Genomic DNA, 12,425 nt, shown 5'->3' with positions numbered 1-12,425 from the left:
GCTTTAGTCATCAAGAATGCAAATTGGGAGTGACAGAGCACTTGTGAATTCCATCACAGAAAGGGAGTGAAACAGCTTGGCCCAGATCTGTGGGAGAAAGTCTACCGAGTGGTGGTGACTGGACTCTTTGGTATATTTTGTTTGCATGTTTGATGATGGATGTCATCTATGAACTCAGGGGTATAACTCTCGAAATATATCCTCAAAATCCTGACAAACATCAATCCTTATTCTTACATTATGATACATGATGCACAGAGTACATCAACCTCAAATTAGACATACAGACCAGTGCAGGTTAATACTTATCCACTGATGCCTGAACATCAATCAGCATGGACCGATGACTAATCCTAAAGCAATTTCACATTCCGATCTAAATCCCACTGATCCCTGTACGTACGTACGTCTGTGCAAGTGCACATGCATAAATTGGGGCAACGGCAAATACAGTACATACATGTGTTGCGTTTTGTAGATGCTTTGGTGCAGTTTCAAAACCCTGCATCATCCACACAGCTCAACGTAGCCCCATAAAGCTCTCCCCACCCCCAACTTTCTGCCCCTAGGTGCACTGAGGCAGAGAGCAGAATGGAGCAGAGCTGTGTGCTGTGACAGTGACATCCATCGCATGCAATGAATAATCAATGAACACCATCTGGTGCATACAACAGGGGGAGCACAGCTCCAATCGCTTACTCCAGGATGGCTCCTTCTCTCTCTCTGTCCAACACACTCACTTTTTCACCGTCTCTCTCAACCTCCCATTCCCACTTTTCCACACAGCCACTGTCTTATATTCTCCTAGCACATCTCATCGCCCATCGTCTTTTTCTTCATCTACGTCTATATGCCCAGTTCTGCCCCACCGCTACTCCCCATGCACCTCAGTGGCCTCTGTGACAGGCTAGTCATGGTATCCCTCATTCTAATTCAGCCGTACAATTCCCATGTAGCTAATAAGGTGACCTGTTGCCCTTCAGAGGACATCCACCTTTATGATTTATAGTAACTGAATTGCTTATTAGAGTAGTCTAAAACTACTGCAAAAGCACTTCAATTATATAATGTAAAGGACGAGCGGTTACGGAAAACTATTTCTTGCACAGATTTTACAAAGGTCTGACTACAAGAATTATCTTTTTATCCTCAGTTCCCCTTTTCTTCATTTTATGACTTTTTTTATGGCATCAGAAATTAAGCAATAATACCAGTATACTACCAGCCTTCAGTGACCAGGTGCATTTGCATTTTACGTTTGCATCCCATGCTGTCTGACCCAGACTTATGTGCAGCTGCTGTATCTGGAGTAGCTGTCTGAGCAGTCTATAACTCCTTTCTGTCTTGGCACTCTATTTAGCCCACTATATTTCACCCAGAACTGCTGTCTTGACTTGCCGTCAGCTTCCCTAAACGCTCCAATATCACCCATGACTTCCATTTCCTCTCTGTGGAAGCTTCTATCAAACTAAACAATTCCTGCCGGAACCTCAAACCCTTGCACATACAGCCCTTATTGTCAAGCTCACGGTGTCAGAGGAATTTTAAGCACAAAAGTTAGTTTGGAAAAGGAAATGAGCTGTCAGCTAAATAAAATGGAAGGAGTTTCTGACCTCGTTGGAAGTGTTATTGCTGAGGACTGAAGGAAGTGCAGTGTTGAGTTCGAAGGTACTGGGTTAAATCCCCTGGCCGGTCAGGGTCTTTCTGTGTGGATATTGCCAAAAACGTGTATTAGGTTAGTACTCCTTTTTTGTGCTCCTGACCAAAGCAGAAGAACTGGAGCAGGTCCCAGGGTGCTGCATTGCAGCTGCCAACGGCTCCTAGTGTACAGGATGGGTTAAATGCAGAGGACATATTTTGTTTCAAAGTCTGTGAGTGCAAATAAATAACAATAAAGGAATCTTCTTCTTGTATTTATTAGTAATGTGTCATGTACACACTGTTGTGTGGATTGAGAAGGGAGCTAGTTAACTGTTAAACTGTTGCTCGTTGTAAAATATTCAAGAGCAAATGATGAAAGAGAAACTGGAGATGTTACGATGTAGCTAGTCCCCCTTTTTCCAGATCCAACTCACGCTCCGGAGTTGAGTCTGGCTACCCCACACATACAGCCTGGCATATGGGGGTAAAAACACTGCAAAATAGTCTTGGGAGGGGACTGAAAGCTTCATAAAATATATTAAAAGGTGTGTGCAGACTGTGTGGTTAGACTTACTACAAGAAAAGATGAACATAATCATTGATCATTTTCAACCGTTAACACAGAAGCTCATATGAAAAGTCAAGTTAATGTCACTGGTGCATGCTACTGCAGAGTTAAAAGACAGAGTGGCAAATCAACGCGTACTGATGATGGCTGTGCCAGAAAATGGATCAACATCAGGCATGAGAGTTCTGTGAGAGTTTGATCTTTTCCCAAGTGTAGTCAGAAGTTGTTTTAGTCCATTTGCAAATTCAGATTCAATACAGACCAGCTAAATGTAGGTTGCTAGCTTCAAGATGGTTAATCTCGTTGTTTTCCCATAACAGGCAGATAGCTGAAGGGTTGACAGGGAAGGGACAAAGCCTGGCATTTCCAAATCCTGGCACAGCTCTACCGTTGAGACAGACTACATTGTAGTAAACTCAAACATTGCAAGCATCATTGTTAGGGAACTCAACTATGTCTTGGCAGGTGTATTGCTCAGGATCCAAGGACGCACAGCATCGAGTGTGAAAGTTGTTTGGCTGACCGGTTCTCCAAGGAAGTTGCAAGTAGAAATACCAGAGACCGACTGATCGGCACGTTCTGAACAGGCATTTTTCCAAAGTCTAAACAACCAACTATCACTTGATCTTTGCCTTTAGAAATGCAATAAAGTTTTGAATCATCACTCTGACTGTTTTGACAAAATCATATCTGCTAATGTGTTATTCATGTTGAATTGTTGACTGACAAGTTTGTTACATGTATTGATTGGATTTTCTCAAGAGCATTTCATCAATTCCGTTTGTGCTGCAAATATACAGAGGCTGTTTTGATTAAAGCTGCAACTGTTCTCTTAGAGTCCCCCTCAACTCAAAAAGTGTTTTTCTTCCGTTTCTGTCTTCTAAAATGTCTGACATTAACTACACTTGGCAAAGTTTGTCACTAGAGAAGTGTTTTCACATTCTTCACAGAGGAGATTTCTGTTTTCTTCCCTCAAATCTCAGATTCAAACGTATCCCGGGCATCTTAAGTTGGAACGTCACTAATCCATAAAGCAATCGCTGTCTAATATGGGAAACACTATTCGACAAGGGAACGACTTCAACACAACAACGGCAAATAAACCTGAAATCTCCAGCTCAGAGCGGACTGTCAGTCCAGAGAGAAAACCCACCGCTATCATAGCTGTCAGCCAATGACAGCTACAAGCTAACAAACACAAACTAATGAAAGATGCTAACTACACTTACCATTCTGATACATCTATTAGTTCTTAATTTAAGTGCACAACACAGATCCATGATTTCTCAATGAGGGATAAAAGTAAATGTGCTTCCAGCCCCTTCTCTGAGGTTTTTTACGAGGGAAATGTTTTTTTTTTAACATAGTTTCGAACGTGACTTTACCAAGAGATGAGTTTTTTATTTTTAGCAGCCTAAGATAGCTCTAGCTGTGTTGTGGGCACCCCAAGATTTCATCTTACTTCTTATTTTGTTGCACAAGGTGTCTTTAAAAAGTTGTCATTAAAATCTGAAAAAATTCAATTCTAAAAATTCAGGCTCTGTTCATCCAAAGTTACAAAGCAGTGGATAGAAGACAACTTAGGGAAGGTGCATATGCGTACAGAAAAGGAAAAGAGAATTTGAGTTGGCCGGAGATATCAGACCAGTTTGAATGATCAGTTTCACAAAATTGAAAGATGTGCAATATGTGGGAAGGCAAGCAAGGGTTTCATTAGCCCCGAGGCTGAGGGGAGAACTCTGCCAGCTACAAGAAAGTGCCCTGAGGATTATGTGTGGAAGTCTACATGCATGGAAAAGGCTTTCAATTCATCCTGGTACAGAACAGGTGTAAAATGTAATTTGCTTTATGAAAAATCTATGTTTTTGGCTTGTTAATGAAGAAAAAAGGAGACTTGGGGTGAAAAACTGCAGCTCAAATTGGATCTGTCATGGAGGCTGCTTAATGTAAATGCATGTAAATTGTAGCTCTTTTATTTTGATGGTGAAATAAAACTCACATTCAGCTGCAGCTTCTTCTCCGATGCTTCCCACTTTAACAACCATGGGTGCAACATTTAACTGCATTTGGACTGACAGAAAGACAGATCTGCTTGCATAAGTTTATGGTGTCAAAGTCGCTTAGTTGCAGTTATACCCTTGAAAAAGTTGACATTTCCCAGGAATTGTCATAATACAAAATAATTAAATTGCCCCTTATGCACCCTTTCTGTAATAGCAAACAAATAAAATCATATTAACTTTGGGCAAAATGTTTTCTTTAATACATCTAGGCTTAGATAGAAACGTATAATGGAAGAATGTTTTTTTTAACAAGCCCACCCTCTCTTTCAAAATGAAATAGCCTTTCTCTATATATCCTATTAGTTTACACTGAAATTATTCTTAATTCGCCAGAAAATGAAACTGATGAAAGAAGCAAAATGCTACCAATTTGTAATTATTTTTTCTCTGGGTGTATCCCAAGACATGCTTCTCCCTTTTCTTCACTGCCTCCGTCTTTCTTTCATGACCAAGGAACAGTCTGTGCCATCTTGCTGAAAATAAACAACAACTTTATCTCCCTTGTAGCAGGATTGGAGTAGATGTTGTGTTATACCCAAATACAAGCTGCTATAAACAGTTCCTTTGCTCACAGTGATTGAGCACGGTTGGCATATAGGCACTGAGATTATAGGGTTTATATCGCGAATGTAGACTCAGGTCTACAGCCTATACAGAAGCTTACTTATACTCTATACATCTTGTATATAAATTGAAGATACAGAAGATGATATTTGGTCTTTGTTGTAGCTCAGTAAGCAGTTGTCCTGTAAACCTGTTCTGTAACTAACTGTACAGAGTCAGATAACGACAATGGTGACAACTTTTCTATCTTGAAATGGAAAGAAATGCCTTTGTTGTATCAGAATCGGATTCACTGTCACAAATGCACTTTTGTGTTCGTTTGTTTCTGCATCATGAACGTTAGTAAACACCCTAGACTGTATATAAAGATGGACGACACAGCTTCACTTCCTCCCACTGTATAAAAGGGAAGCCAAACATATCCCGGGCGCCGCCATGTTTTACAACCAGAGACGGCACAGTAGGAATCGGGCAGTATCGTTTATCAGACCCATACATCCATCTGACCAATCACTAGTCAATCACAGCTGTCGATCATGATATTTCTCGTTTTTAATAGCATCAAAACTTGAGTTTTTAGTTCGGCCCATGTCCCATCTGCTTACATGTAGGGGGTGAGGTTAATTACCTATTGTGCAGCCAGCAACCAGGGGATGATCAAGATATTTTGGCTTCACTGTCGGGGAGCTGTACACCTGTATAACCTGTTTTCCTTGGACTGATTTTCTATAGGGATTCAATCATCTTCATACTGTAGCTTAAATTACCAATCATTATTTTGGAACAAGAGAGCAACAGGTTTCATAATTCACTGTATAATTTACAACAAATGGGCAGGCTCACAGCAGCATTTGAGTGTGCAATACCCATGATAACGCTGTCCCTTTGTTTTCTGATCGGCAGCTACTACATGCTGATCTTCTGCTGAGTGCCAGGTATCCTCCCTGAGAGACAAGGCTTTGCCTTTAATTAATTTCCTGAATGATTGAGCACAGTTTAATACTCATTTCATAGCTGTCCAGCGGTGATAACGATGAAAGCAGCCAAATGGAAGGGAAAGGCTATTTCTATAAAAAGTGTCCTATAAATTAACCTTGACTCTATCGGTTCTGTGAGTTCTTTTTTGTAAACCCCCCTGTGTAAAGGGGGCTACGTTAAGCAGAGAAGCTCATGATTAAATAAGTTACACAGGGTGTTCAGTTGTGAAATCGTTAAATAGAATATAAAAGTTAAGTGTAAGCAAATCCAAAATGTGTGACTTCACTGCAAATGCAGCCAACTGTAAAGACAGAGCGAGTCCTTATTGACAAACTCTGAGCATCTCCCTCCGTGACCTGCTGGGACATCTCATTTTTAAGGCGGAACACCCAGAAAAACACCAGGAGGGACTTGTCTAGCTCCAAAATTCATTGGGGCGAACTGTTGAGTTGTTACTCCGTTGGCCTGTGCAGACTGATCTGGCATGCACTAGCCACAACAGAATATGGCTGGAAGACAAGAGGAGAAAAAACAGTTCTCCATGTTTAGTTAATCCCAAATGTCCCGTTGGTCTGAAATGATTTCAGCTTGTGATTCTTGGCTTGAGATTATGCGGAGAGGATTTCCAGCTCCCTTGCCATCTGATTGCTTATGTTCTCTATGGGATGAAGTGATGCAGATGCTACCAGCTATGCAAACACTACACAACACAATGGGGCATCATTTACACCCAGAGAACATGATTTTTTCCATCTCTAGTTACAGAATGCTCATACGGGTTAGAAACCAAAACAGACTAACTCTCTGTATGCTCTCTTTCAACTTCCCTTTCCACACTCCCTCTCAGTTGGTGCAGTTTTATCCATGTTTAATTAAGACAAGTCAAGGGACACCCCCCACTGCTCCCTGGGCTGGGAGTTGCCACTGCTGCCGACCTCTCTGTATAAAAAGGGGAAGGATGGCGACAGGGTGGTAGGTTACTTTTAATTAACGGGGTAGCACGAGGACTCATTCATTTTTTTTTCTCTGAAAATATCTAATTTTCCCAAACTCAAGGTTGAAACTCCCTCTGTCCTAGTGTACCTCTTTTTAAGACTGTAGTGTTTGCTGAAGCAAAGCAGTCAATTTCACCCACTGTCGTACTTTGGCAAACAAGCAGGACCTGCAGACTGTATTCTTGCAGTTAAAAATTGGCAAAGACGTTTTAACTGGACCATTCTGCTGCCGAGTTACGTGAATAAAATGTGCCTCATGAAATTATAAAACACCAAATATTTAAAAAAAGCTAAGCTAGCGTGGTGGTTCCTGGTCGGCTTCTTCTTAGCTATGGTTGAGGTTGGTTAGGTTCAGCCACAAAAATGACTTGTTTAAGTTTAGTTGTGTTGGTGAAAGTGTTGTGCTTTGACATTAACTTGGTTCAAGTCTATGTCTGGACAAAGTTCTGAGTGTGGACTGGTAGTCAGCTACTGTCATGTGGGCAGTGGATGAAGCCGCCTATCGCCAGGATAATCCCAAAATGGGCAAAGAGGAACGCGTGTGGAGCAGTGAGCCCTTAATTAGACTGAACCTTTAAGCCTCAATATAATTTAAACAGGTGAGTTATGTAAAATTTCCGCCACAGAGAACAAAATATTTTTTTTTACCAGATTGAAAATGTGTTTATTTCTGTTGTAAAGTATGGCATTTAAGCATGGGGGATGCTGGGGATTATCTTAATTTTGGAGCCAGCCTTAAGTGGCCATTTGAGGAACAGCAGTTTTTGGAAATCAGCATTAGCTCTTGCTGCCTGCTTTTAATTCATAGTGCATTTGTATAGCCACTGTTTGGGCACATGTCTTTGGGCCTGTGTGTGTGTGAATGTAACAGAGTGATAATTTACCCATGCAGGATTAATACCTTCTTTTAAATATAGCACTTTGTATACAAAATATTTGGTGACAGGGTGTATCTTTTTGTGTTTGCTTTTTCAGGCACTTCTATATTATTAACCACCAAGTTAAAAGCTCACATACATTGTACAAAGTGGAATGTTGAGATGTTGATACAGTATGTTACCGCTGAGGATGTTGCACTGATATAGTAGGTACTGTAGCGGAGGCGGCATAACGCTACTGCTGTGCTTGAAATCCTAAATACAGATGACCTTTAGTGCGCTTACTGCTGTACAAGAAACACAAAGGAATACCTAGCCTTGGGGACAAATCAATAACACTGAGGGGGAAAAAATCACTCAAAGCGAGATATAATGGTGATGTTAAAATCCAACGATCTAACGCTTTTTATTTGATAATTAAAACTCACATCAGTGTGCCGTAAAGGGTCATATATTTGTATCGTGTTTGTGTACGTTTACGTGTATGTATGTGTATGTCTTCTATTCTGATGATTACTGTATACATACAGTATATTTTTATTTCACATAAAAATACCCTACTCATGGATTCAGCTGTACCATCTCAAAGTTAAAATTATTCATTTTGGAGGTTAGATTGTTGGAATATAAGCCTTTTTACAAAGTTCCAGAGTAACACTAGGAAGAAAAAGAAGCATGAGAGAGCGTGGCGAGCTGCACCCCTGATGTGTGAAAACTGAGACAACCCTCAGGATTCACACAGGAAATGAGCTGATGGGATACTGATGAGCCAACATTTGGTTGCTTTTTGATTAGTTCCCACTCTCCATGAATGCTATGGTGCAAACTTGATTCTAGAGGAGTTACTGGTTTAGGTTGTCATGATCACCAGACCATGGGTGTTACTTGATAGACTTTTAGCTCAGTATTTTCCCATTTTCATCCCAGCACCTGTAATCAGTGACTTCAATTTGCCCTTCTTGTGCTTTGTGGGAAACTGGGGGCAGAAATTGGTCTTATTTCAAATAAAGAAGGGGATTAATGTGCAAAATAGCTTGTAGCCAAGGTCTCCACTGAAACCTCCAACGACCCGAGACAGGAAATTGGCTGCACCTTTTATAGCCTCATCTGGATCAGGCTTCAAACCAATTGCAATATACTCAGAACATTCTCAAATGTTGTAAAGCAGCCACATCATTTCATTGAAACAGGTTTCTTCCACAAGTGACTATAATGCAGATTCACTATACTTGCAAAAGCAGAGCAAACTATTTAAAAAGACAACTCTTTAGTGTGCAAATAAAATTAGGCTACACATGCAGTTACTTTCTTAACTCTACAGATGCATTATTCTTGTAGCATCTGCATCTTAGCAACATTTACAGGCTAACAAAGCAGAACGAGTACGAAAGGATACTTTTTCTCTGCCACAATCGGGCTTATGCAAAGAAGAACATTCATTACTTCCTCTTTTTGCCTCGTTCTTCCCTTCATTTCATTCTATTTTATCAGAAAAGTCCTGGAATCTAGTTTCATCTCCCATTAATAGACTCCAGCATGGCTCTGGTATGAAAAACCCTAATAAAGAGCCGTGGATAATCTAAATTGGCTATTTAGTGTGAGATTTCTCACATGATATGGGTCATTGTTCAAAATGTGAAACAGAGAAGCAGATGCAAAATGTTTAATTTTCTGATTATCTGTGCCCTGCTGAAAATAATACTCTTCAACATGAAAAGACAAATCTGCACAATGACAGAGATCAGGCCTCAGTAGTCTTTCACGCTCTGCGGAGTCGTATCGCTGTCAGCTGCAGCATTAGGGTATGGATTTGTGAGTCAGGGACCTGGAAAAGCATAATGATAGATGCACAACATAGCTGTCAAACAGAGAGAAACTGCGAGACAAGGTCCTGTTTCCTGTCCAGGACCAGGACGTCTCTGTCTCTTTACACAGAGAAAAGGAGTCCTGGACATGGTCATTTATACTCATTGCCTGTCTTGTGTGGCTTGGAAGAGGGCCAAACTACGCACTTTTTTTTATAAATAGTAATTAATTAAAAGTGGATATGTATCAAATGTCAGATTCATTGCAGGTAGAAGAGTGATGCTGATCAAAGCGGGTGATCGCACAAATACCACAGATACCACAAGTCGGCTGTGAATCCACAAAGCAACAACCCCATTTACTTTTATCTTTGTAGGAACTCAAAACATTCATTCCCTGTTGTCTTATCTTCAAATCTTATTAAATATTCATGAGTAAATAAGTAATCATAGTTGAATCAATAACATTAAAAATTCATGATTAAATATGCAACAACTAAAATCAAAGTTTTGAAAAGACATCCTTAGGTATCTTGTATACGAGCCATTTATCACACTTCAAAACCTGCATCATCAGGACCATATGGGTGTGGTTTGATTAGTAGCCTGGCAACACGAGCTAACAACCCCACTGGTGCTACATTGGTAATGGTGCAGAGATGGACGTGAAATCACTGTCCCCTAAATGAGCCCCACCCACAACAACCAAGAAAGAAGTGATTTTTTTTTTTTTTAATAAATCAGAAATCTGAACATTGGCAGAAAATGTAGGGCATTGTTTCCATGTAGGAACCCATCACTCAGCTAGTAAGAAAGATTAGACAAAAAGGCCTTTATAATGGGTTAGTCCACCCAAATTACCAATAACATAATGTCACACACATTACTGTACCTCTCATGATATCTCGTCAACACGCAGCTGGTGAGTTTATTTGCTCCGGTATTATTGTCCCAGATTTCTGCAGCACAGCAAATTCAATTTAATTTGTGGTGCTCACAGCAATTAAAAAGCATCAGCTGTCTCTTCATAAACATTGGCCCCTCTAGGCAGTTCACAAACCTCACTGTGAACAGTTTACATTGGAGCTACTTCAGATACGTTTGGTTTATAGTAATACGTTATTTGATGCTATAGAAATGCTGTGAAATGTAATGATTGACAGCTGTGATTGACCCGCAATTGGTCGGGGTGTATGGAGGGGACGTTGATGATGAGACTCTACCGGTCAATTACTACTGTGCAGACTCTGGTTGCAAAATGACAACATGGTGGCACCCTTATCTGGGATATCCGGGCTTCACTATTGGGCAGTGGGAGGAGATGGAGTCGTGTCTATGGTCTTAAACCTGGGGTAGGCATTTTATTTTGGTGATATTGGACAAAGAAATCCATAATAATCTTTCATCATATGTAATAAAAGTGTTCTGAGAGAAAACCAGACTTTTGCACCTACTCTTGCTCTGTTTTCACACTTTAGAGATCTCACTCTACTTCGAAATCGTTTTTGTTTTTTTCACCTACTGCAGCTTTAATGAGCATGTGGGTTATGACAGAAGAGCCGAATGCAAACTGCCTCAAGTGATGTCAAGTCAGGGCTGGAAGACTATGTAGGAAGAAAAACCTTAGGGGTGTGGCATTAGAAAGAAGTGAGCATACCAAACCCCTGTAGCCATTCTTCATCTCAGTTTGAGCTACATTGCATTAGTAGCATAACACACCCGAATCTCTGACCACACTGTCAACAGATGAGTTGCATTGTGGGGAATGTCGGTGTCATATTTTGACAAAGATGAAGAAGGTGCGGAATAATAAGATGTCCATCTTGTGTCCGGCAGTGTTATTGGAGTGCAATGATAAATCAGCCGAGTTGTCCTTTAACAGATATGCCTCTGACAAATGACTTTGTTTGTTGTCTTAGAAAGGGGCTGCACACAATCACCGCAGATACTGTTGGCTTGTTTTCTGGCTGGTTTTCTTCACGTTGAAGTAGGAAAAAAGACAAGTAGAATTCATTATCATAATGTTTATGTGAGCTGTGTGATCTTTCCCGGGCATATACTGATGCACAGCAATGGTGATGTTCACGTGAGCTCGCAAATGTGCAAAAGTATACACATAAAAACGAAGTGAAAAGTACAGAGAATGAATGTGCTTTCACCTTCTGCACACAAGAAGGATAATCCATCTTCCTTGTTATCACACACTGGCTCCCTCCCACTACTTTTCTGTCTCCATCTCCTCCCCTCTGAGCTCTCACCATATCCACTAATTAATCAGGTCATACATTTTATCCCAGAATCATGAATTATGAATTTCTTTCTTTCTCTTTCTTGCAACAAAACATGCTCTTTTTTCACACACCAAACACAGAAGATCTCCTTTAACACTATGCCTGCGTTTAGAAGTCAGATTTCACGGGAGATTGCAAAGTGAGGTCAGCACACCCAATCTCATTTGTTTGTTCTGTTGCATTTTCAGGGAGGCACGTTTCCTCCCCACATCATCTGGGAAATAGGAGGGAAGCAGCGGGAGAGAAAGAGGAGGTGGGGGTTGGGGATCTGATCAAAAGCACAGCGTCTTATATGGCACATGAAGCTGTTTCATCATCTCTTGATCCTCTTCTGACACCTCATATGATGGAGTGGTTGGTTCTGGGCGAGGTGTGTGTGTGTGTGTGTGTGTGTGTGTGTGTGTGTGTGTGTGTGTGTGTGTGTGTGTGTGCGTGTGTGTGTGTGCGCAGCTACTGGTGGATGGTTGAGATGAATATGCTGAGCCTATACAAAATGTCAATTTCCTCTGTGATCTTTAGTACCGTGCTTTCTGGGAGGCATTTCTTTCTTATGGCAGTGTTGTTTTGATATACAACTGGAGCTGTCCAACAGATTTTCCACTATAAGATGACACTATATTACAATAAACTAAAAAGTTTGAA

Source organism: Echiichthys vipera, assembly GCF_963691815.1.
Source record: "Echiichthys vipera genome assembly, chromosome: 16".
In the NCBI taxonomy this organism is placed as follows: Eukaryota; Metazoa; Chordata; class Actinopteri; order Perciformes; family Trachinidae; genus Echiichthys; species Echiichthys vipera.
This window is presented reverse-complemented; position numbering follows the sequence as displayed.